The sequence below is a fragment of the Bufo bufo genome, chromosome 5 (assembly GCF_905171765.1).
Source record: "Bufo bufo chromosome 5, aBufBuf1.1, whole genome shotgun sequence".
NCBI lineage: Eukaryota > Metazoa > Chordata > Amphibia > Anura > Bufonidae > Bufo > Bufo bufo.
The window spans coordinates 26,322,732-26,346,626 of record NC_053393.1 but is presented as its reverse complement, the minus strand read 5'-3'; the positions used below and the strand labels follow the sequence as shown (position 1 = coordinate 26,346,626).

Genomic DNA, 23,895 nt, shown 5'->3' with positions numbered 1-23,895 from the left:
AGTCTTTTAGATTTCCTTTCTTTGCCAGGAGAACCAGAACAGATTTATACTGTGACTGTAGAAGTTTCCTGGCAGAGAGGCAATCATTATAGACCTGCGCCAGGTCTGGGGCTAACATATCTCTGAACTCCTTATAGAATTCACTTGTCAGACCGTCCAGGCCCGGGCTCTTCTTGGTTTTTAAGGAGTCAATGCTCCTCTTCACCTCCTCCTCAGTTATGGGCTCGACCAAGCCATCTGCTTGTGCATGATCTAGTTTGGGGAGTTTGACGCCTTTCAGGTAAGTTCTGATGCTGTCACCACTTATCTGACAGCCTTTAAACAGATTTTTGTAATAATCTCCAATAATCTTGTGGAGTTTAGTCTGATCTGACTGCTCTGTCCCCTCCTCATCTAACAGGCTGGTCATAAGCTTACTGCTGACCCTGTTCTTACAGGCAATATAGGGGTCTGGGTTGTGAACCCCCCAATTATCGAACTGCCCCTCTGCTTTGAGAGACTTGAGGCGGTCATACTGCAGCTCTCGCATCTCCTGCTTTATCTGGCTGACGTACGTACCATCTATCTTCTCACCACTATTGATCTTACCATATAACCTGCTCAGCTGCAGCCTCAGTGCAGAATACCTCACATACTCCACATTACTATGCCTCCTCGCAGCACGTATCAGAAACTGCTTGATATCACCCTTCATACACTCCCACCACTCCGCTGCGTCATCACACTGGGTGGTCCTCCGGTCATTATAGAAGGTGGTAAAGGCCTCTCTGAACCCTGGATCTAGCAGCACCGAGCTGTTCACCTTCCAGTAGCCCTTACCACAGACCACGGCCCCAGTCAGATCCAACGTGACACTCACCATACAATGGTCAGAGAACTCTATGGGACTCGTCCTGTAGTCAGAGCTCCTCACTTCACGTTTTATGTACACCCGGTCTATTCTACTGGCGTTACCGGCCTTATGGTAAGTGTAGGCTCTATTGGAGCCACGCAAACCATAGGGATCCACTAAATGAGCCTGCTGGACCATATTGTTAAGGAAGTTCTCATCATATCTCAGTTGCTTATGACTACTGGAATGGTCCACATTACAGGAGACACTATTAAAATCCCCACACATTATAAACACCCTGGATGTAAAACAATATGGCTTCATCTGTTGGAATAATTCCCTCCTCTCCTTTCTAGTCTGAGGAGCATAGATATTAATGACTCTATAGTACACAGTGTCCAGTATAAAGTCCAGCATCAGGCAGCGGCCCGGACAGATCTCCAGGACTCTCTCCACCTCAACTTCTATCTTATTGAAGAGAATCGCCACACCGTCATTACTCTCCAGCCCGAAGGACCAGAAAGATGCTCCATATCTCCAGTCTCTCTTGGCTGCAAACACCTGAGCATTGCTCTTCAAATAAGTCTCCTGTAAGAAGAAGATGTCAGATCTTTCCTGAGACAGACGCTGGTAGATCGCCTGCCGCCTGTTCTTAGTCTTTACACTGTTCACATTTATAGAGCTGATTCTCAGCCTCATCCAGGTCACTTAGGTTTTCTTACTCTTTTTTCTCTTTCCACTACTGTGACCTTTAGAACCCCATCTTTTGGTGGACACTGAAGGGTCAGGTTCATCTTCCAGAGGGTCACCATCAGGGTTATGTGAAGAAACATAGTCCATTTCAACCTTTTCTTCTGACTCTTCTTCCCCTAGCGCCCCGTACTGCCCGGAGGTTATGACCAGCACTGGCGGATCCGGGGTTTTCTTTGCTGTAGTGCTGTTCTTTCTTTTTATAGTCTGAAACCCGTCTTCATCCACAGTGGACCTCCTGAGCTTCCTGAGCCCTGCAGCTGGACCATCAGGCTTTGTAGACGTAGAGGGTAGTTCTTTAGGTGGTTTGGCAACTGGTTTACTCGTCACTTTACTCTGCAGATGAGAATTCTCTTCAGTGGCTGGTACTTGTAGTGCTACAGATGGTACTTTAGTTTCCACAGCAGGATTTCTGGATTTCAAAGCCTTTTCAATAGCTGGTACTTGTGGTTCAGCAGATGTTGGCACTTGTAATGGAGTAGTTTGGCTATCAGTCTCCAACTCTGCCGGTACTTGTAGTGCATCAGGAGGGTCACCACTCTCTACAGCAGGGTCACTAGTACTTTGCATTGTTTCAGTAGGAGGATTACCAGTTTCTGGGGCTGTATCTGCTCTTGCAGTGACATCCTCCTGACCTTCCTCCATGGCCTCTGAGAAGATCTCATCACTGCCTTTATTATGATCTGCATGCGGACATTCCCGGAACGTATGACCAGATCCTAAACACAGGTTACAGATGACCGTACCTGTACAGTCGTCCTTTGAATGACCAAACTGTCCACAAAATGAGCACTTTATACGGGAGCAGTTGATGGCGAGGTGCCTGCCCCCACATCTGTGACACAGCCGCGGCTGACCGGGGTAGTAGCATATCCCTCTCTCTGAGCCCAGGTAGAAGGAGTGCGGCAGATGTCTGGTCACACCATTGTTCTGCGCTAGTTGTATCCTCACAGTGTATCCGGCATTCCAGATGACTTCCTCATCATAGATTTTTTCCGGATGACTCTTCACCAGACACTGTCTGCTCAGCCAATGCTCCAGATCTGCCAGCGCCACCACCTCAGACTGGAACAAGATGGTGGCCTTCACTACCTGAGGCTTGGACAACTGGATCACCTGTAGATGCTCCCAGATTGACTGTTCTTTGGTGTCATTGTATATATTCCAAAATAAGTCCAGATCATACTGAAGCTTAAAGCTGATGTCATAGATCCTGCTGGAGGGGATATGGATCAGGGCGTACACCTCAGATGCCTTAAATTTCATGAAGTCCTTCAGAAGAACTTTCCCTATGTACAGTCTGGAGGGGAGGTTTTCTTCTGGACCCGTATACTTAATCCGGACAGCGTTCCTCCTCAGAGGTGGAGGGTTAGCCGGCCTTGTAACATTAGAGAACAGTCTCCTGAATTGTGGACGGTCAGCAGGAGGATCAGTGCTGGGCCTCTCCTCTACAGGCTTACTGACTCCAGATTGTCCTGCAGATCCACCTGTGTCTGCTCCAGACCGCTGTGCAGCTGACACTGTGGACGGCTGAGGGTCCTGTGTACTGACCTCCATGTCTGCTCCAGTCTGTGTAGTTGTCTCCTCTGAGAGCTGACTTTCATCCACAGCACTAAGCAGGGTCTCATCCACAGAACTGAGCGAGGTCTCAAAACCAGCACTGAACGGGGTCTCATCCACAGCACTGAACGGGGTCTCATCCACAGCACTGAACGGGGTCTCATCCACAGCACTGAACGGGGTCTCATCCACAGCACTGAACGGGGTCTCATCCACAGCACTGAGCGTGGTCTCAATCACAGCACTGAGCGTGGTCTCAATCACAGAACTGAGTGGTGTCTCATCCACAGCGCTGAGCGGGGTCTCAATCACAGAACTGAGCGGGGTCCCGTCCACAGCACTGAGCGGGGTCTCAATCACAGCACTGAGCGGGGTCTCAATCACAGCACTGAGCGGGGTCTTAATCACAGCACTGAGCGTGGTCTCAATCACAGCACTGAGCGTGGTCTCAATCACAGCACTGAGTGGGGTCTTAATCACAGCACTGAGCGTGGTCTCAATCACAGCACTGAGCGTGGTCTCAATCACAGCACTGAGCGGGGTCTCATCCACAGCACTGAGCGGGGTCTCAATCACAGCACTGAGCGTGGTCTCATCCACAGCACTGAGCGGGGTCTCATCCACAGCACTGAGCGGGGTCTCATCCACAGCACTGAGCGGGGTCTCATCCACAGCACTGAGCGGGGTCTCGTCCAATGCACCGAGTGGGGTCTCATTCACTGCACCGAGTGGGGTCTCATTCACTGCACCGAGTGGGGTCTCATTCACTGCACCGAGTGGGGTCTCATTCACTGCACTGAGTGGGGTCTCTTCCACAGCACTGAGCGGGGTCCCGTCCACAATGTCTGTACATGAAGCACTCTCCTGCTCACACACAGGGTTGCTGTTCTCATTCACTTCAACAGAGTTACAAGCTGAGTCCACTGCAATTAACTCCTTGTTGGATGGCTCACTTTGCTCCATAGTATTTCCAGCATTTTCAGAGACTGACTGCTCAGACCCCATACATAGTGACCCTGAAAGCAGTGACCCTCCAGGCGCTGCACCCACACATCTCTGAGGGGTTCCTTGCTTCACCATATTATGCACATCGCCGTAATTTTTATTTCTATGATTTCTTTTAACTTCACATTCTGGGCTCTGGCCTCCCTCTTTTTCTCCATTGCCCAGCTCTCCACTTTAGGTATTGTGTTTTTACCTTTATCTAGTTTATCTTTTAATATATCAAGTTCACGTGTGCTGTCATCCAGGCATTCATACTTCATCAGCTTTTTCTTGGGATCAGTCTCTATCTCATCTCTTAACTTAGAAATGCGCATTTCCAGTTTAAATAAACTGTTCTTTGTCACAGTTGTACTCAATCCAGAAGCACTACAAGTTTCAGTTAAACTCACCCGCCACCATTTCCAGATTATCGCTTCCACCATCTCCATGCTGCAGGCCACATTCCAAGCTCTGGGCTTTCCCAGGATCATCAGCCCAGCTCCCCTCTCCTCCACCTGGGTCAGAAGCCATGTCCCCTCCCTGCAGGGAGCTCAACAGCACACGTCTATCCTCTCCTATGGACAAGAATAGAACTACTATAATACTGCCTCCTATGTACAAGAATAGAACTACTATAATACTGCCTCCTATGTACAAGAATATAACTACTATAATACTGCCTTCTATGTACAAGAATATAACTACTATAATACTGCCTCCTATGTACAAGAATAGAACTACTATAATACTGCCTCCTATGTACAAGAATATAACTGCTATAATACTGCCTTCTATGTACAAGAATATAACTACTATAATACTGCCTCCTATGTACAAGAATATAACTACTATAATACTGCCTCCTATGTACAAGAATATAACTACTATAATAATGCCTCCTTTGTACAAGAATATAACTACTATAATACTGCTTCTATATATTACAAGAATATAACTACTATAATACTGCCTCCTGTGTACAAGAATATAACTACTATAATACTGCCCCCTATGTACAAGAATATAACTACTATAATACTGCCTCCTGTGTACAAGAATATAACTACTATAATACTGCCTCCTATGTACAAGAATATAACTACTATAATACTGCTCCTATGTACAAGAATATAACTACTATAATACTGCTCCTATGTGCAAGAATATAACTGCTATAATACTGCCTCCTATGTACAAGAATAGAACTACTATAATACTGCTCCTATGTACAAGAATATAACTACTATAATACTGCTCCTATGTACAGGAATATAACTACTATAATACTGCCTCCTATGTACAAGAATATAACTGCTATAATACTGATCCTATGTACAAGAATATAACTACTATAATACTGCCTCCTATGTACAAGAATATAACTGCTATAATACTGATCCTATGTACAAGAATATAACTACTATAATACTGCCTCCTATGTACAAGAATATAACTACTGTAATACTGCTCCTATGTGCAATAATATAACAACTATAATACTGCCTCCTATGTACAAGAATATAACTGCTATAATACTGCCTCCTATGTACAAGAATATAACTGCTATAATACTGCCTTCTATGTACAAGAATATAACTACTATAATACTGCCTCCTATGTACAAGAATATAACTACTATAATACTGTTCCTATGTACAAGAATATTACTACTATAATACTGCCTCCTATGTACAAGAATATAACTACTATAATACTGCCTCCTATGTACAAGAATATAACTACTATAATACTGCTCCTATGTACAAGAATATAACTACTATAATACTGCTCCTATGTACAAGAATATAACTACTATAATACTGCCTCCTATGTACAAGAATATAGCTACTATAATACTGCTCCTATGTACAAGAATATAACTACTATAATACTGCTCCTATGTACAAGAATATAACTACTATATTACTGCCTCCTATGTACAGGAATATAACTACTATACTACTGCTCCTATGTACAAGAATATAACTACTATAATACTGCCTCCTATGTACAAGAATATAACTACTATAATACTGCTCCTATGTACAAGAATATAGCTACTATAATACTGCTCCTATGTACAAGAATATAACTACTATAATACTGCTCCTATGTACAAGAATATAACTACTATAATGCTGCCTCCTATGTACAGGAATATAACTACTATAATACTGCCTCCTATGTACAAGAATATAACTACTATAATACTGCCTCCTGTGTACAAGAATATAGTGGGTCATTTATTAAATAGAAATACACCTAAATTAAGCGTATTTCTGGTACAGATTGTAGCACAAAGGTTTTTTGCACCGCAATCTGCGACTTTTCCCTGTTCACGCCAGGTGGGGAAGGGGACGGGTCGGCAGTCCTGTCTCATTTATCATTTTCTACGCCAGTTTTAGGCATAGAAAATGGTTTAAATGTAAGACAGCAAGGAAGCTGTCTTATATTGAGAAGCGGCAGTGGATGCGCTGAAGTAATGGAGAAGCCTGTGTCTGTACATAACTGCGGCAGATCCACCGCCAGTGCAGGAGCTTATTAAGACCGGTGTCTAAAACGCCATTCTTACTAAATGTGCCCCATAATGTCTATAATATAAGATAAAACCCTAGCCAATTTGAAACACTTTTTTAGACATATTATATATATTTTTATTATTATTTAAGATACTTTGCTGTTTTCCACTAAAAAATCTGCAAAAAATGTAACCAAAATCCACAATATTTGGTGAGGATTTGTCATGCGAATTTTCTGTGGCTTTCTCCAGATTTTCTGCGGCAATTTTTTTCAGCAGATCCATTACGTGGGAACTTACCCTATTACTGCCCCCTATGTACATAAATTAAATTACCATAATAGATGATTTTTCAGCAAATTGCAAAAATTCTGTAAACATGGATTTCATGTTCCCTTCTGATCTTTCTGAAGGATACTTTGTATAGGGAACGGTATTATTTCACAGTCTGATAGCTTTGACCTTGATAAGTCAGAGAATCCGGAGCTCGTAGGCTCAGGCACGACGTCTCGCTTGGCCTGAATTCGTTTCCTTTTATTTCATTTTAGTGCCATGAAATCCAGTCATTGCTCCAGCCCTTAAGTTACTCATCGCTCTGGATGCAGCTCGAGGGCCCCGGGGAAAATCAAGTCAAGATTTGTACATAGCGCATTTTAATAATTAATCATCAGGCCTTTTTTTTGCCTGAAGTGTTTGTCTTAAGATTTATAAGTTAAAGAAAGCTAGAATTTGATAAAATTTAAAACTTCCTTTAAAAAAACAGTTGTGTGTATTAGTCAAATATTTTTATTTTTACCAAATATTTGAGAGAAAAAAAGGGACAGATTTACTATTTAAAATGCACCAGTATTTGGCACATTTTGCACCAAAAACTGGTGGGCATGCTTTGTTTAACATTTACAAACTGTTTTACACTCTTTTCTAAGCACTTTACATGTTTTCCACCACGGGTGTGGCTTCATGGAATAGTGGTGTAGCTTCTCGGGAAAGGGACGTAGACTAAATGCAGCTCTTTTTGCAAAAAAATGTTCAATAAATGTTGGTGCACTTTTGTAGTAAAACTACACATACTTATAGGTGGTGTCAGCTTCCATTGGCAGGTTTTTTGGCACACAGACACATTGTTTTGGCTCACTGAGAAAATTCTGGTGCGTGGACAAATTTATGGTGCCCGAAAAGAATTCTACAATGGTGCCGTACTGCACGTATCCCTGATTAAGGAATCCAAGTATTCCGAAATGCGTTGGAGGAAGTGTGGACTCAGGAGGCATCCGTGAAGTCACACTGAATTCCCGTCTTCTTGGTTACAGCGTAGCCTCTCCCTGCATGTGCGTGCTACCGGCCGGAGCAGCACGTTGAGGTCAGAAGAAGCCGAAACTTTTGAATCAGTTCCTAAAAACCTCTTTGGAGGAGATCAAAGAAAAAAGGCTGGTGTGTGTTTTTTATAGGGCAGCTGTAACCAACACCTCCAATCTCAGCTCATTGATTGGACTCCAGTTGGCTGACACCTCACTCCAATTAGCTCTTAGAGATGTCATTAGTCTAGGGGTTCTCATACTTTTTCCACCTGCACTGTGAATGTTTACATGGTGTGTTCAATAAAAACATGGTAATATTTAATTATTCGTGTGTTATTAGTTTAAGCAGACTGTGATTGTCTATTGTTGTGACTTAGATGAAGATCAGATCACATTTTATCACCAATTTGTGCAGAAATCCATATCATTCCAAAGGGTTCACATACTTTTTCTTGCAACTGTATATATATATATATATATATATATATATATAGTATAGGGGGTATTGGCAGTCTACCCAGTTATTTGTGTACCCAGCAGTGACAACATTGAATCTTGTGGTTCCCGAGGACGGCAGCGCCGGGATAATTTAACTCTTTGTAGTTTGAATACATTTTTTATTTTATTTTTCTGTTTATGCATATAGATATGTGACAGATAGATTAGATAGATAGATACATACAGTCAGGTCCATAAATATTGGGACATCAACACAATTCTAACATTTTTGGCTCTATACACCACCACAATGGATTTGAAATGAAACAAACAAGACGTGCTTTACCTGCAGACTGTCAGCTTTAAGTTGAGGGGATTTACATCCAAATCAGGTGAACGGTGTAGGAATTACAACAGTTTGCATATGTGCCTCCCACTTGTTAAGGAACCAAAAGTAATGGGACAATTGGCTTCTCAGCTGTTCCATGGCCTGGTGTGTGTTATTCCCTCATTATCCCAATTACAATGAGCAGATAAAAGGTCCAGAAGTCATTTCACGTCTGCTATTTGCATTTGGAATCTGTTGCTGTCAACTCTCAAGATGAGATCCAAAGAGCTGTCACTATCAGTGAAGCAAGCCATCATTAGGCTGGAAAAAAAAAAAAAAAACATCAGAGAGATAGCAAAAACATTAGGCCTGGCCAAAACAACTGTTTGGAACATTCTTAAAAGGAAGGAACGCATCGGTGAGCTCAGCAACACCAAAAGACCCGGAAGACCACGGAAAACAACTGTGGTGGATGACCGAAGAATTCTTTCTCTGTTGAAGAAAACACCCTTCACAACAGTTGGCCAGATCAAGAACACTCACCAGGAGGTAGGTGTATGTGTGTCAAAGTCAACCATCAGGAGAATACTTCACCAGAGTGAATACAGAGGGTTCACCACAAGATGTAAACCATTGGTGAGCCTCAAAAACAGGAAGGCCAGATTAGAGTTTGTCAAACAACATCTAAAAAAGCCTTCACAGTTCTGGAACAACATCTTATGGACAGATGAGACCAAGATCAACTTGTACCAGAGTGATGGGAAGAGAAGAGTATAAAGAAGGAAAGGAACTGCTCATGATCCTAAGCATACCACCTCATCAGTGAAGCATGGTGGTGGTAGTGTCATGGCGTGGGCATGTATGGCTGCCAATGGAACTGGTTCTCTTGTATATATTGATGATGTGACTGCTGACAAAAGCAGCAGGATGAATTCTGAAGTGTTTCGGGCAATATTATCTGCTCATATTCAGCCAAATGCTTCCGAATTCATTGGACGGCGCTTCACAGTGCAGATGGACAATGACCCAAAGCATACTGCAAAAGCAACCAAAGAGTTTTTTAAGAGAAAGAAGTGGAATGTTATGCAATGGCCAAGTCTATCACTGGACCTGAATCCGATTGAGCATGCATTTCACTTGCTGAAGACAAAACTGAAGACAGTGGCAGTAGAGGCCTGGCAGATCATCACCAGGGATAAAACCCAGCGTCTGGTGATGTCTATGCGTTCCAGACTTCAGGCTGTAATTGACTGCAAAGGATTTGCAACCAAGTATTAAAAAGTGAAAGTTTGAGTTATGATTATTATTATGTCCCATTACTTTTGGTCAAGTAACAAGTGGGAGGCACATATGCAAACTGTTGTAATTCCTGCACCGTTCACCTGATTTGGATGTAAATATCCTCAAATTACAGCTGACAGTCTGCAGGTAAAGCACATCTTGTTTGTTTCGTTTTATATCCATTGTGGTGGTGTATAGAGCCAAAAATGTTAGAATTGTGTCAATGTCCCAATATTTATGGACCTGACTGTAGATAGATAGGAGATAGATAGATAGATAGATAGATAGATAGATAAATAGATAGATATAGGGGGTCATTTATTAAACAGAAATACGCCTAAATTAGGAGTATTTCTGGTGCAGATTGTGGCGCAAAGGTTTTTTGCACCGCAATCTGTGACTTTTCACCGCTCACGCCAGGTCTAAAAATGTGGGTGGGGAAGCGGACGGGTCGGCAGTCCTGTCTCATTTATCAGCTAGCGAGAGGTTTACTTTCTTCGGGAGATACCTTTTTGACATTACACTGTGCGCAGAATTATTAGGCAAATGAGTATTTTGACCACATCATCCTCTTTATGCATGTTGTCTTACTCCAAGCTGTATAGGCTCGAAAGCCTACTACCAATTAAGCATATTAGGTGATGTGCATCTCTGTAATGAGAAGGGGTGTGGTCTAATGACATCAACACCCTATATCAGGTGTACATAATTATTAGGCAACTTCCTTTCCTTTGGCAAAATGGGTCAAAAGAAGGACTTGACAGGCTCAGAAAAGTCAAAAATAGTGAGATATCTTGCAGAGGGATGCAGCACTCTTAAAATTGCAAAGCTTCTGAAGTGTGATCATCGAACAATCAAGCGTTTCATTCAAAATAGTCAACAGGGTCGCAAGAAGCGTGTGGAAAAACAAAGGCGCAAAATAACTGCCCATGAACTGAGAAAAGTCAAGCGTGCAGCTGCCAAGATGCCACTTGCCACCAGTTTGGCCATATTTCAGAGCTGCAACATCACTGGAGTGCCCAAAAGCACAAGGTGTGCAATACTCAGAGACATGGCCAAGGTAAGAAAGGCTGAAAGACGACCACCACTGAACAAGACACACAAGCTGAAACGTCAAGACTGGGCCAAGAAATATCTCAAGACTGATTTTTCTAAGGTTTTATGGACTGATGAAATGAGAGTGAGTCTTGATGGGCCAGATGGATGGGCCCGTGGCTGGATTGGTAAAGGGCAGAGAGCTCCAGTCCGACTCAGACGCCAGCAAGGTGGAGGTGGAGTACTGGTTTGGGCTGGTATCATCAAAGATGAGCTTGTGGGGCCTTTTCGGGTTGAGGATGGAGTCAAGCTCAACTCCCAGTCCTACTGCCAGTTTCTGGAAGACACCTTCTTCAAGCAGTGGTACAGGAAGAAGTCTGCATCCTTCAAGAAAAACATGATTTTCATGCAGGACAATGCTCCATCACACGCGTCCAAGTACTCCACAGCGTGGCTGGCAAGAAAGGGTATAAAAGAAGAAAATCTAATGACATGGCCTCCTTGTTCACCTGATCTGAACCCCATTGAGAACCTGTGGTCCATCATCAAATGTAAGATTTACAAGGAGGGAAAACAGTACACCTCTCTGAACAGTGTCTGGGAGGCTGTGGTTGCTGCTGCACGCAATGTTGATGGTGAACAGATCAAAACACTGACAGAATCCATGGGTGGCAGGCTTTTGAGTGTCCTTGCAAAGAAAGGTGGCTATATTGGTCACTGATTTGTTTTTGTTTTGTTTTTGAATGTCAGAAATGTATATTTGTGAATGTTGAGATGTTATATTGGTTTCACTGGTAAAAATAAATAATTGAAATGGGTATATATTTGTTTTTTGTTAAGTTGCCTAATAATTATGTACAGTAATAGTCACCTGCACACACAGATATCCCCCTAAAATAGCTAAAACTAAAAACAAACTAAAAACTACTTCCAAAAATATTCAGCTTTGATATTAATGAGTTTTTTGGGTTCATTGAGAACATGGTTGTTGTTCAATAATAAAATTAATCCTCAAAAATACAACTTGCCTAATAATTCTGCACTCCCTGTATTATTATTTATCATTAAAGCGCCATTCCTTCCATAGCGCTGTACCTATGATAAGCGGTGCACATACATAATACAGACAAATGCACTAATCATAAACAAGACGAGTTACAAACTGGTACAGAAGGAGAGAGGGCCCTGCCCGCGAGGGCTTACAATCTACATGGTATAGAAGAAGGACACAGTAGGTGAGGGTGAAGCTGGTCATGGCGGTGTAGAGCCGCAGGGTCACTGGTTGTAGGCTTGTCTGAAGAGGTGGGTTTTCAGGTTTCTTTCGAAGGATTCCACTGTAAGTGAGAGTCTGATATGTTGGGGTAGTGAGTTCCAGAGTGTGGGGGATGCACGGGAGAAATCTTGGAGGCGATTGTGGGAAGAGGAGATAAGAGGAGAGGAGGAGGTCTTGTGAGGATCGGAGATTGCGTGTGGGGATGTATCGGGAAAGTAGCTCAGAGATGTAGGCAGGGGACAGGTTGTGGACGGCCTTGTATGTATTTGTTAGTATTTTGAACTGAATTTGCTGGGCAATGGGGAGCCAGTGAAGGGATTGGCAGAGGGGAGAAGCAGAGGAGTAACAGGGTGAGAGGTGGATTAGTCGGGCAGCAGAGTTGAGGATAGATTGGAGGGGTGCGAGAGTGCTAGATGGGAGGCCACAGGGGAGATGTTGCAGTAGTCCAGGCGGGAGATGATGAGGGCATGTACAAGCATTTTCGCAGACTCAAAGTTGAGGAAAGCGCGGATGCGGGAGATGTTTTCGAGTTGGAGGCGGCAGGTGGTGGAAAGGGCTTGGATGTGTGGTCGGAAGGCAAAGGCAGAATCCAAGGTCACTCCAAGGCAGAGGACTTGGTTGACCGGGGAGAGTGTGCAGCCTTTGATCGTGATAGATAGGTCTGTTGGGGGGGTTGAGCAAGATGGGTGAAAGATTATGAATTCTGTTTTATCCATGTTGTTTTAGAAAGCGATAGGAGAAGAAGGAGGATATGGAAGATAGACATTGTGGGATTCTGGATAGTAAGGTAGTGATGTCTGGACCAGAGAGGTAAATCTGTGTGTCTTCAGCATAAAAGTGATACTAAAAGCCATGAGACTCTATTAGCTGTCCCAGGCCAAAAGTATAGATAGAGAAGAGCAGGGGTCCTAGGACCGAGCCTTGCGGGACACCAACAGAGAGGGAATGAGATGAGGAGGTGGTGCGACAGTGGGAGACGCTAAACATCCGGTCTGTGAGGTATGATGTGATCCAGGAGAGGGCCAGGTCAGTGATGCCAAGAGACATAGTTACATAGTTTCATAGTTAATACGGTTGAAAAAAGACAAACGTCCATCAAGTTCAACCAAGGCATAGGTTGGGACGCGAACCCCAAGATGAGAGAGTATTTAACAGAAGGCAGTGGTCGACAGTGTCAAAGGCAGAGGACAGGTCAAGGAGAAGGACAGAGTAATGTTTTTTGTTTTTGTCTGTTAGTAGGTCATTGGTGACTTTGGTGAGGGCAGTCTTGGAGGGAACAAATCGTATAGATTGGCAGAAGAGAGTCAGAAAGCAAGCGAATGTCGAGATGTTTAAGGTTCCTGCGGGGGGGGGGGGGGTGCTAGTGTGTGGACCGGGGGAGCAGCAGACGAGACCACTTGTACTTGTTATGGCTGCTTGATAATCCAGAGGATCTGATGATATGGAAGCCACCAAGTTGTATTTGTGCCAGGACTTTCTCTGCCTGGCTCCTGCATGCTCATACAATATCGAGGACAGTATTACAGTTAAGTGATGTCCTAGAAATAATCTGCTTCCAATTACCGTCACATACGAGGCGAGCCAGTGATTTATTGGACAGTATTGAACGTACGGATTACGGCCGCCGCTTTCCCAGACATCCAGTTCATTCGATTACTGAAGAGCACTCATGAGTCACAGCGAGCGATGCAGGTGGTGATACGGTTGCAATATATTGTAATGTCTTGGACATGTGTGAAGTGCAGGACGCCACCCCATAACTCATGTCTGAGGGGTCTTCATTGGGGTCTCTTAAAATAACAGCCTGCAAAATGCAAGGAGTCTCCGAAGGACAATGCACCGCGAGCTCCTTGGTCGGACTATTATCCTCAGACAGGTTGGAAGGTCTGCTAGATGGTCGGGCACTGACTGTAGAGCAGCTGCCTCCACTAGGTGGCACTGAAGAGGCAGCTTTATTTTTCTTGGAGGAGAGCTAATATGCATATCTGCTTTCCCAGGGAGCATTGCACGGCGTATAGGACTTCCTACACCTCTGCAGAAACAGTGCCTGAGGCGGAAAAGCTGGTTGTCCCAACATTAAAGCTTGTAAATAATACATTGCTCTATAGTGTTGGGGATGATGTGTGTGGAGGGCATATGTCACTTCACATAGGACAGTAAGGTCCCACAAGCGAGACAAGTATGGAGTGATATGTACAGACAATGAACCAGCAGGGAATTTTCATCTTCAGAGAGCTAACAGAATTTGGGCTAGAACTCTTAATGTGATTGGACACCTAGGCTGCGGCACCCGCTTAAAGGGGATGTCCTATAAACAACATATATAACTTATCCACAGGAGAAGCGCTTCATTAGTACCGGAGGACCGGGAAGCGGTGAAGGATCTATACTCACTGCTTCCTGGTCCTCCGCTCGGCTGTCTGCTGTGCAGGGCTGCGCACCATGGGACCTCACTGTGCGCAGCCTTTACAGCTGACAGCCGAGAACCAGGAAGAAGAGAGAGAGCGCTGGTGGTGAGGAGCGGCGGCGTCCAGGAGCAGGAAAGGTAAGTTATTTTATTTTATATGCGCTGATGGCTGACATGGGGGGCATGATGGCTGGCATGGGGGGTAATGATGGCTGACATGGGGGAATGATGGCTGACATGGGGGCATGATGGCTGACATGGGGGGCATGATGGCTGACATGGGGGCATGAAGGCTGACATGGGGGCATGATGGCTGACATGGGGGGCATGATGGCTGACATGGGGGCATGATGGCTGACATGGCGGCATGATGGCTGACATGGGGGCATGATGGCTGACATGGGGGGCATGATGGCTGACATGGGGGGCATGATGGCTGACATGGGGGCATGATGGCTGACATGGCGGCATGATGGCTGACATGACGGCATGATGGCTGGCATGGGGGGCATGATGGCTGGCATGGGGGGCATGATGGCTGACATGGGGGCATGATGGCTGGCATGGGGGGCATGATGGCTGACATGGGGGCATGATGGCTGACATTGGGGCATGATGGCTGACATGGGGGGCTGATGTGAGGTCTGATTAACATTGGGGGTCTGATTGCTGGTCTGACCTGAGGTGCAATGGAAAATGTTTTTTCCCTATTATCCTCCTCTAAAACCTAGGTGCAACTTATGGGCCGGTGCGTCTTATAGGGCAAAAAATATGGTCCTCAAACCAGCGATTGTCTGAAGCAGAGCGAAGATACCAGGACCACACAGAGGAGAAGCCAGCTGATGCAGACGAGACCAGGGCCAGGTGAGCTGCGAGGGGGGGGGGGCGCCAAAATGTAGCTTCGCTTGTGTTGGCAAAAATCCTTGCACCGGCCCTGTATCCAGGGATGGATACCCTGTGGCTTCCGTGGGTTTCCTTTGTGTCGACTGTTGTGATGACCATACGACATATTTGAAGTCCCCGTAAGACCGATGGGGTACTATACTTGGGGATTACGATGTGCTCAATACACATGGTACGTCCTTGATGGATGCACCCCTAACCCTATGCCTTATAAATATCATTTTACATACGGTGAGGTTTCATTTACCCACGGTCCATTCACTCTGGGTCCAGATTGGACACACGGTGTAACCAGGGGGTGGAGGCCCCACTGTGTTTGTTTAGTGTTATGTGACGTGCGCACGGATCGATCCCCTGGTTGCCCGCTATATTTCTCTGTGGCACGTTTTTTCTGTATACATAATTAACTGTCCCCCACATGTGACCAGCCGTCAGATTACAACCTAGATCACCCTTGTTTATCTTTGTATATTTTTTTGCGATACACGATTTTCTTTGTTCGCATGTACTTCCGATTAAAATCGATCGCATCTTTGTGACCAGCAGTTAGATTGCAATCGTGATTACCTATTGGTTTATTTTGATATTTTTTTTGTGATTTGCAATTTTTTTTTAATCGCATGTGCTTCCGATGAAAATTGATCGCACATTTTTTTGATGTTTTTGCATTTCACGATTATTCTGTGGTGGAGCGCAGAGTGCGTCTCGCGAGAAGGGTTCGCATGGTCGGGAGTTGATCACGTGACCGGGGTTACGGCCGCACGAGTTAACTTGCGATCATGTGATCGTGAAGCCCGTAAACATGACGTACCCATTCAAAATACTTGAGGCATGCACAGTAAGAAGTTTCACACGCCAGTGTCCACATGGACCGGATCCTCGCCGAATCTATGGCCGCCCTCTCTAACGGTTTTAACTGTCGCACCTGCACTGAGGTACTTTATGAATTTTGTCACAGGTGCTTTGTAGTCTGTAATTATGAGGATAATTTGTCAGATATACACTACTGAGGGATTTTAAATATTAATTGTAATATGCACATACTCTCATTTGAAACACATAGGAATTGTTGCACTTTGTGATGTATGAATAATACGTAATATCAACGTTTGTATGTACAGTTTAGATTGTTTAATTACATTGATTGATCACTAATTATGTATACCATTATAAATATGCACATGGCACTATGGCACTTTGTCAATGCTTGAGAAAGGTTCCAGCAAGTGGACCGAAACCAAGTGAATAAAAGGAAACCATTCTGATTTTACGCCCTGGATGTGCCGTGGAATTTTTTAATCTATTGATTATTTTGGAGGTGGATCACCTCTGCAGCTACTGGCACCCAACGTCTACATTTTTGAAACCGCTGTGTTTCCCAGTGTCATTGTCTATCTAGATAGATAGATATCAGATAGATATAGATAGATAGATAGATAGATAGATAGATAGATAGATAGATAGATAGATAGATATTAGAGATGATAGATATTAGATAGATAGATAGATAGATACGAGATAGATAGATATTAGATAGATAGATACGAGATAGATAGATATTAGATAGATATTAGATAGATAGATAGATAGATATTAGAGATGATAGATAGATATTAGATAGATAGATAGATAGATAGATAGATAGATAGATACTAGATAGATAGATATTAGATAGATAGATACGAGATAGATAGATATTAGATAGATATTAGATAGATAGATAGATATTAGAGATAATAGATAGATATTAGATAGATATTAGATAGATAGATATTAGATATATGAGAGAGAGATAGATAGATAGATAGATAGATAGATAATAGATAGGTAGATAGATATTAGATAGATATTAGAGAGATAGATAGATAGATAGATAGATATGAGATAGATATAAGATAGATAGATAGATAGATAGATAGATAGATAGATAGATAGATAGATAGATGGGGCCCACCGGATACAGGGAGATCTCTGTCCCTGCTCTAAAAAACAAAAGCGTCAAGCTGGGCCGGAGCTCAGGAGGAATATTAGTCTGGTATAAAGAGGAGCTCCATGAGCAGATCAGACCAGTAAAGAGAGGAGACAGCCACATCTGGGTAAGGATAGCCCGCTCCATCCTCACCTCTCCGGCTGACGTCTACCTCTGTGCAGCATACATAGCCCCACCAGAGTTTTCATACTTCAATCTCGACAGTTTTGAGATCCTACAGAGGGAAGCCGCCCATTTTCAGGCCCTGGTCAATGTTCTCATCTTTGGAGACCTCAATGCAAGAACAGGGAGGGAGAGAGACTACCTGACAACTGACGGAAATGACTATATATTCGGAGCAGACACTGACTGTGACAGCTCAGTGCACACCGAGAGGAACAGCTATGACAGCACAGTAAACAAAAGTGGCAGAACATTGCTGAACTTATGTCGAAGCCTCGGACTTCATATTCTCAATGGCCGCACCAAGGGAGACTCTCTTGGTAGATATACGCTAAACTCCCATGTAGGCAACAGTGTGGTAGACTATGCCATCACCGATATGGACCCCAAAAATGTTAGTGGCTTCATAGTCACCCCACAGACACACCTGTCAGACCACAACCAACTGCTCCTATACATAAAATCCACAAGTAAACTACCGGCACAAACATCTCAGCAGACCGGCCTCTTTAACCTACCTCCATCTTTTAAATGGTCCAAGATGTCAGCCCCAAAGTATATGGAGACCATAAATAGCGCAGAGATCCAGGAGATGCTTCATAACTTCCATAGGAAAGTTTATGAGCTGAATCCAGAAGGAGTAAATCTCGCGTTAAGGGACTTTAATAATATACTTTGCACCATGGCAGAAATGTCTGACCTCAAAAGATGCAACAGAAGGCCAAAAAAGCAACAACCCAACAGTTGGTTCGACCGGGAGTGTAAAGATATAAGGAAGGAGCTAAGAATGGCCTCAAATAGGAAACACCAAGATCCAAACAACCCCAGTCTGAGGGAAGCCTACTACAACATACAACATACAAAAATACCCTCAGAAAGAAAAAGCAAGGCAACATCTCAACCAAGCTCCTCCAACTCCAAGATGCTCTCCAGGACAACTGCTTCTGGGAACTATGGAAGCAGATGGACAAAACCAGCAAGAACACCAACCTCCACATCCAAAACGGCAACATCTGGCTCCAGTACTTCAAGGATCTGTACAAAGCCATCTCGAGGGAGGACCAAAGCCCAGAACAAAAAGAAATCACGAAAAAGCTGAAGGATATGGAGGAAAAAATCAAAGATTTCCAAAAACCTCTAGACACACCCACCGATCACGCTGCAGGAGATAACAGAGAGGATCTAAATGATAAAGAGTAAAAAAGCCAGCGGCCCAGATGGGATCCTTCCAGAAATGATCAAATACAGCCCGCCAGGTATCCAGGCCGCATTAGTAAAGCTCTACAATGTTGTGCTAAGTGCCGGCTACTTCCCCCAGAGCTGGAACCAGGGCATCATCACCCCCATACACAAGGGCAGAGACAGGTACGACCCAGCCAACTATAGAGGGATATGTGTCAGCAGCAACCTGGGAAAACTCCTCAGCAGTATCCTGAATAAGAGAATCCTCAGCTTCCTCACCCAGCACAACATCCTCAGCAGAAGCCAAGCAGGCTTCATACTAAACCACCGCACCACGTCTACACCCTGCAGAGCCTCATCAAGAGCCATGTCCACAATACAAAGCATGGAAAGATCTATGCCTGCTTTGTGGACTTTAAGAAGGCCTTTGACTCAGTGTGGCATCCGGGCCTATTCCTGAAACTTCTTAAAAGCGGAATAGGAGGAAAAACATGATGTCATCAGAAGTTCCTACACTGAGAACAGATGCAGCGTGAAGGTAAATGAGAGGAGAACGGCTTATTTCCGGCAGAGCCGAGGAGTCAGACAGGGCTGCAGCCTCAGTCCAACCCTGTTTAACATCTACATCAATGAGCTGGCGCCAGCTCTGGAGTCCTCCTCAGCACCTGGTCTCACCCTCCATGACACCGAGGTGAAATTTCTCCTTTATGCAGATGATCTTCTGCTACTATCGCCAACTGAGAAAGGTCTCCAAGATAACCTTAAAATACTGGAGAAGTTCAGTAACACGTGGGCACTGCCCATCAATCCAAAGAAAACCAACATCATGGTGTTCCAGAAAAGAAACTGAAAAGCAGCCGGGCGTCCTCCCTTCCTGCTAAACAACTGTCCAATTTCAGAAACCGACAGCTACACCTACCTGGGCCTAGAAATCAGCCAATCAGGGAGTTTTAAGAAAGCCATGGAAACACTGAAAGACAAGGCGAGCAAAACCTTCTATGCCATCAGAAGGCGTCTGTATCACCTAAAAGCATCAGTGACCGTCTGGCTTAAAATCCTTGACACCATCATCGCCCCAATCCTCCTGTATGGCAGCGAAGTCTGGGACCCAGACAAATACCCAGACCAGGCAAAGTGGGACTCTGGGCCAAAAGAACTATTCCACCTAGAACTCTGCAAACACTTTCTCCAGGTCCACAGGGGCACCTCAAACAGCGCCTGTCGAGCAGAACTGGGCAGATTCCCACTCTACTTTGCTGTCCAGAAGAGGGCGCTATCATTCAGAGCCCATCTTCATAACAGCAGTCCCAGCTCCTACCATTACAAAGCCTTGCTACACCAAGAAGCCCCAGAAAAACAAAGCACCCTGCAACAAGTCACCCAAACCCAGATTGCCCAAGCCACCCACCAATATAGCCTGACAAAGGGCGAAATCCAGAGGACAATACACAAGTACAAAGAGGAGTATATTAGCCTCTGGAGGAATGACATAAGAACATCCCAGAAGCTGACAGTATACCAGAGCCTGCAGAGGGAGTACAAACTGGCCCCATATCTGGAGAAACTCCCCAATCCAAAAGACCGACAGATCCTTAGCCGATACAGACTGAGCGCCCACAGCCTGCTCATTGAATCCGGGCGTCACCGACAGAGGTACATGCCCAGGGAGAGCAGACTGTGCCAGCAGTGCGACCAGGAGGCCGTGGAAGATGAGGCTTATTTCCTGCTGCGGTGCTGAGGGAGACTCACTTCAGGAGACTGTCTGATCTCTGCCCAGACTTCACCTCCATGGAGGAGGAAGAGAGACTCTCCATACTGCTGGGGGAAGAGGAGAACACAGCGGCCACAGCAGCACAATATATTATGGCCTGCCATAGACTGAGAGGAGCCTGATATACCATGGACTCCTCTCCACCCTGTATATGTCCCCATCCCCCAACCCTACCCAATTATTTCCCACTTGCTTTGGCAATGCTAAAATGTATTTAGTCCTGACAATAAAGCTGATTTGATTTGATTTGATAGATAGATAGATAGATAGATAGATAGATAGATATGAGATAGATAGATAGATATGAGATAGATAGATAGATAATAGATAGATAGATGGATAGATGGATAGATATTAGATAGATGATAGATAGAAAGATAGATAGATAGATAGATAGGAGATATATAGATAGATATTATATAATAGATAGATAATAGATAGATAATAGATAGATAGATAGATAGATAGATAGATAATAGATAGATAATAGATAGATAATAGATAGATAGATAGATAGATAATAGATAGATAGATAGATAATAGATAGATAGATAGATAGATAGATAGATAGATAGATAGATAGATAGATAGATATGAGATAGATAGATAGATAGATAGATAGATAGATAGATAGATATTAGATAGATGATAGATAGAAAGATAGATAGATAGGAGATATATAGATAGATAATAGATAATAGATAGATAGATATATAGATAATAGATAGATAGATAGATAATAGATAGATAGATAGATAGATAGATAGATAGATAGATAGATAATAGATAGATAGATAGATAATAGATAGATAGATAGATAGATAATAGATAGATAATAGATAGATAGATGATAGATAATAGATAGATAATAGATAGATAGATAATAGATAGATAGATAGATAGATAGATAGATAGATACATAGATAGATAATAGATAGATAGATAGGAGATCCAGCACTTTTTTTGTTGTACCATAAGCCGTGGTGTATAAACTGTAAATTCATTTTATTCTACGGTTCATTACGATCGCAGTGGTACCAAACGTATTTTATTATGGTCAAGTATTAAAACAATTATCAAAAAGGGTTTTATGTACAAGACGGACAAGAATAGGACATGTTCTATTTTTTTTGCGGGCCCATTGAAATGAATGGGTCCGCATCCTATCCGCAAAAAAAAACTGAACGGACACGGAAGCAAACAACGTTTGTGTGCATGTAGCCTAAGGGCTCATGCACACAAACGTATTTTCTTTCCGCTTCTATTCCGTTCTTTTTGCGGACCTCATGCGGAACCAATCACATTAATGGGTCTGCAAAAACAACGGAAGGTATTCCGTGTGCATTGCGTTTTCTGTATTGCCATATTTCCCTTCCGCAAAAAAGTAGTGCATGTCCTATTATTGTCCGCAAATCACGGTCCGAGGCCCCATTCAAGTCAAAACACATGTGGATCCATACTGTAGAAATGCTATGCCCAGCCCATATTGCTCATGTGTTTGGTGATTAATAATTTACCGTTTCCGTTTCTGGTCCGCAAAAAACGGATTGCATACGGAAACCATACGGATATGTTTTGTGGAATAACGGAACGGAAGAGGACTTAAATCAGAGAGAAAAAAAACTCAGATACGGAACAACAGATCCGTGAAAAACGGACCGCAAAACAAGAACGGTCGTGTGCATGAGCCCCAACTGTGATGAAGGAAAGAATGTGTCTGGACTCCAGGGCCATTGTAAACACAATTTTGGGCCCTGTATAAAGATGACATGAATGCCCATCCTTAAACTTTTTAGGTGGAAATTAGGTGCAAATACCCTAGATCAGGGCTGGCCAACCTGCGGCTCTCCAGCTGTTGCAAAACTACAACTCCCAGCATGCCCAGTCTGCCTACAGCTATCAGCCTACAGCAGGGAATGGTGGGAGTTGTAGTTTTACAACAGCTGGAGAGCCGCAGGTTGGCCAGCCCTGCCCTGGATTGTCAGTGCTACTGAGCTCCAGATCCCAGCACAAACTGAATATTTTTTCAATGGACCTTCCTAGACCATGTCAACTTTGGAGATTTCACAAATTGCATGGTTGTGGATGAGGACTTCTCTCAAGAACTTCAAAGAACTGGCTTTAAAAACAAAAAAAAACACAGTTCCCATCTTCATAGCTTATTGAACGTACCATAAGTATGTTCCACCACCCTGGATTGTGTTTTCATATGATCCATCAGTGATCAGTCCCTTTCATATCTCAGATGTTACCAGTCCTTCATAGCAAGTAGGTTCTACCAAAAATGGATTGTGTTTTGGTATGATCCAGCAGTCCCTATCATATCTCAGATACTATCAGCCCTTCATAGCAAGTTTAGTGTGTACCATAAGTAGGTTCTACTACCATGGATTGTGTTTTGGTATGATCCAGCAGTCCCTATCATATCTCAGATACTATCAGCCCTTCATAGCATGTTGGGTGTACCATAAGTAGGTTCTACCACTCTGGTTTGGATTTTGGTATGATCCATCAGTCCCTTTTATTTTCTGCCACCCCACCCATGTGGATAGATGCAGATGGATGAAGAAGCATACTAGACGCTGGAGTTAAATTTTCCGCCATCCAATTAGTAAATACCGGGCTCTTTGACCTCAGGAGCTGACGATACATGAAAGCTCTCCCAGGACAACACTAAGGACTTGTGCTTTATATAGAAGATAGGAACGTTAATTCCTGGTCAGATGTTAATATGCCGCATCACAGAAGATCAGCGGCAACGCGCCATGAAATGGATCGCTGACAAAGGGATGATAATTGGTAACTTTTTATCCCGGTGTTAGGTGTGATGTTCCTTGGGAAGATAACGAGCCATTACTTCAAGGTCACAGAGATCTTAGACGTCCTGGAGTCTGTTTGTAATAAAGTCATTTGCATCTCCTCATCTCCTTTCTACATCTTTCTTTAACTTTCTCTCCCTTTTTCCCACTTCTTCTTCATCATTATAACGACAACTAGTTATCCCTTAGTGACTTGGATATTTTATTCCAAAAATAAAACCACATAATCACAAACTTCAGGTTAAATAACTCTAACTGGTTAATATTTCCTATCTAATATATTTATTTTTTATTTTTTGGGACAGATAGGGCACATACAAGATACATCAACATAGCGAATCAATTGTACATTTTACATCTAGAA

The 23,895-nt window shown here is 43.6% G+C and overlaps 1 protein-coding gene across 1 annotated transcript in view; it reads right to left on the bottom strand.

Moving 5' to 3' along the window:
• Window positions 1–23,895, bottom strand: part of KCNK9 (potassium two pore domain channel subfamily K member 9) — a 203,971-nt gene that overhangs the window by 92,214 nt on the left and 87,862 nt on the right. The window lies entirely within an intron of this gene.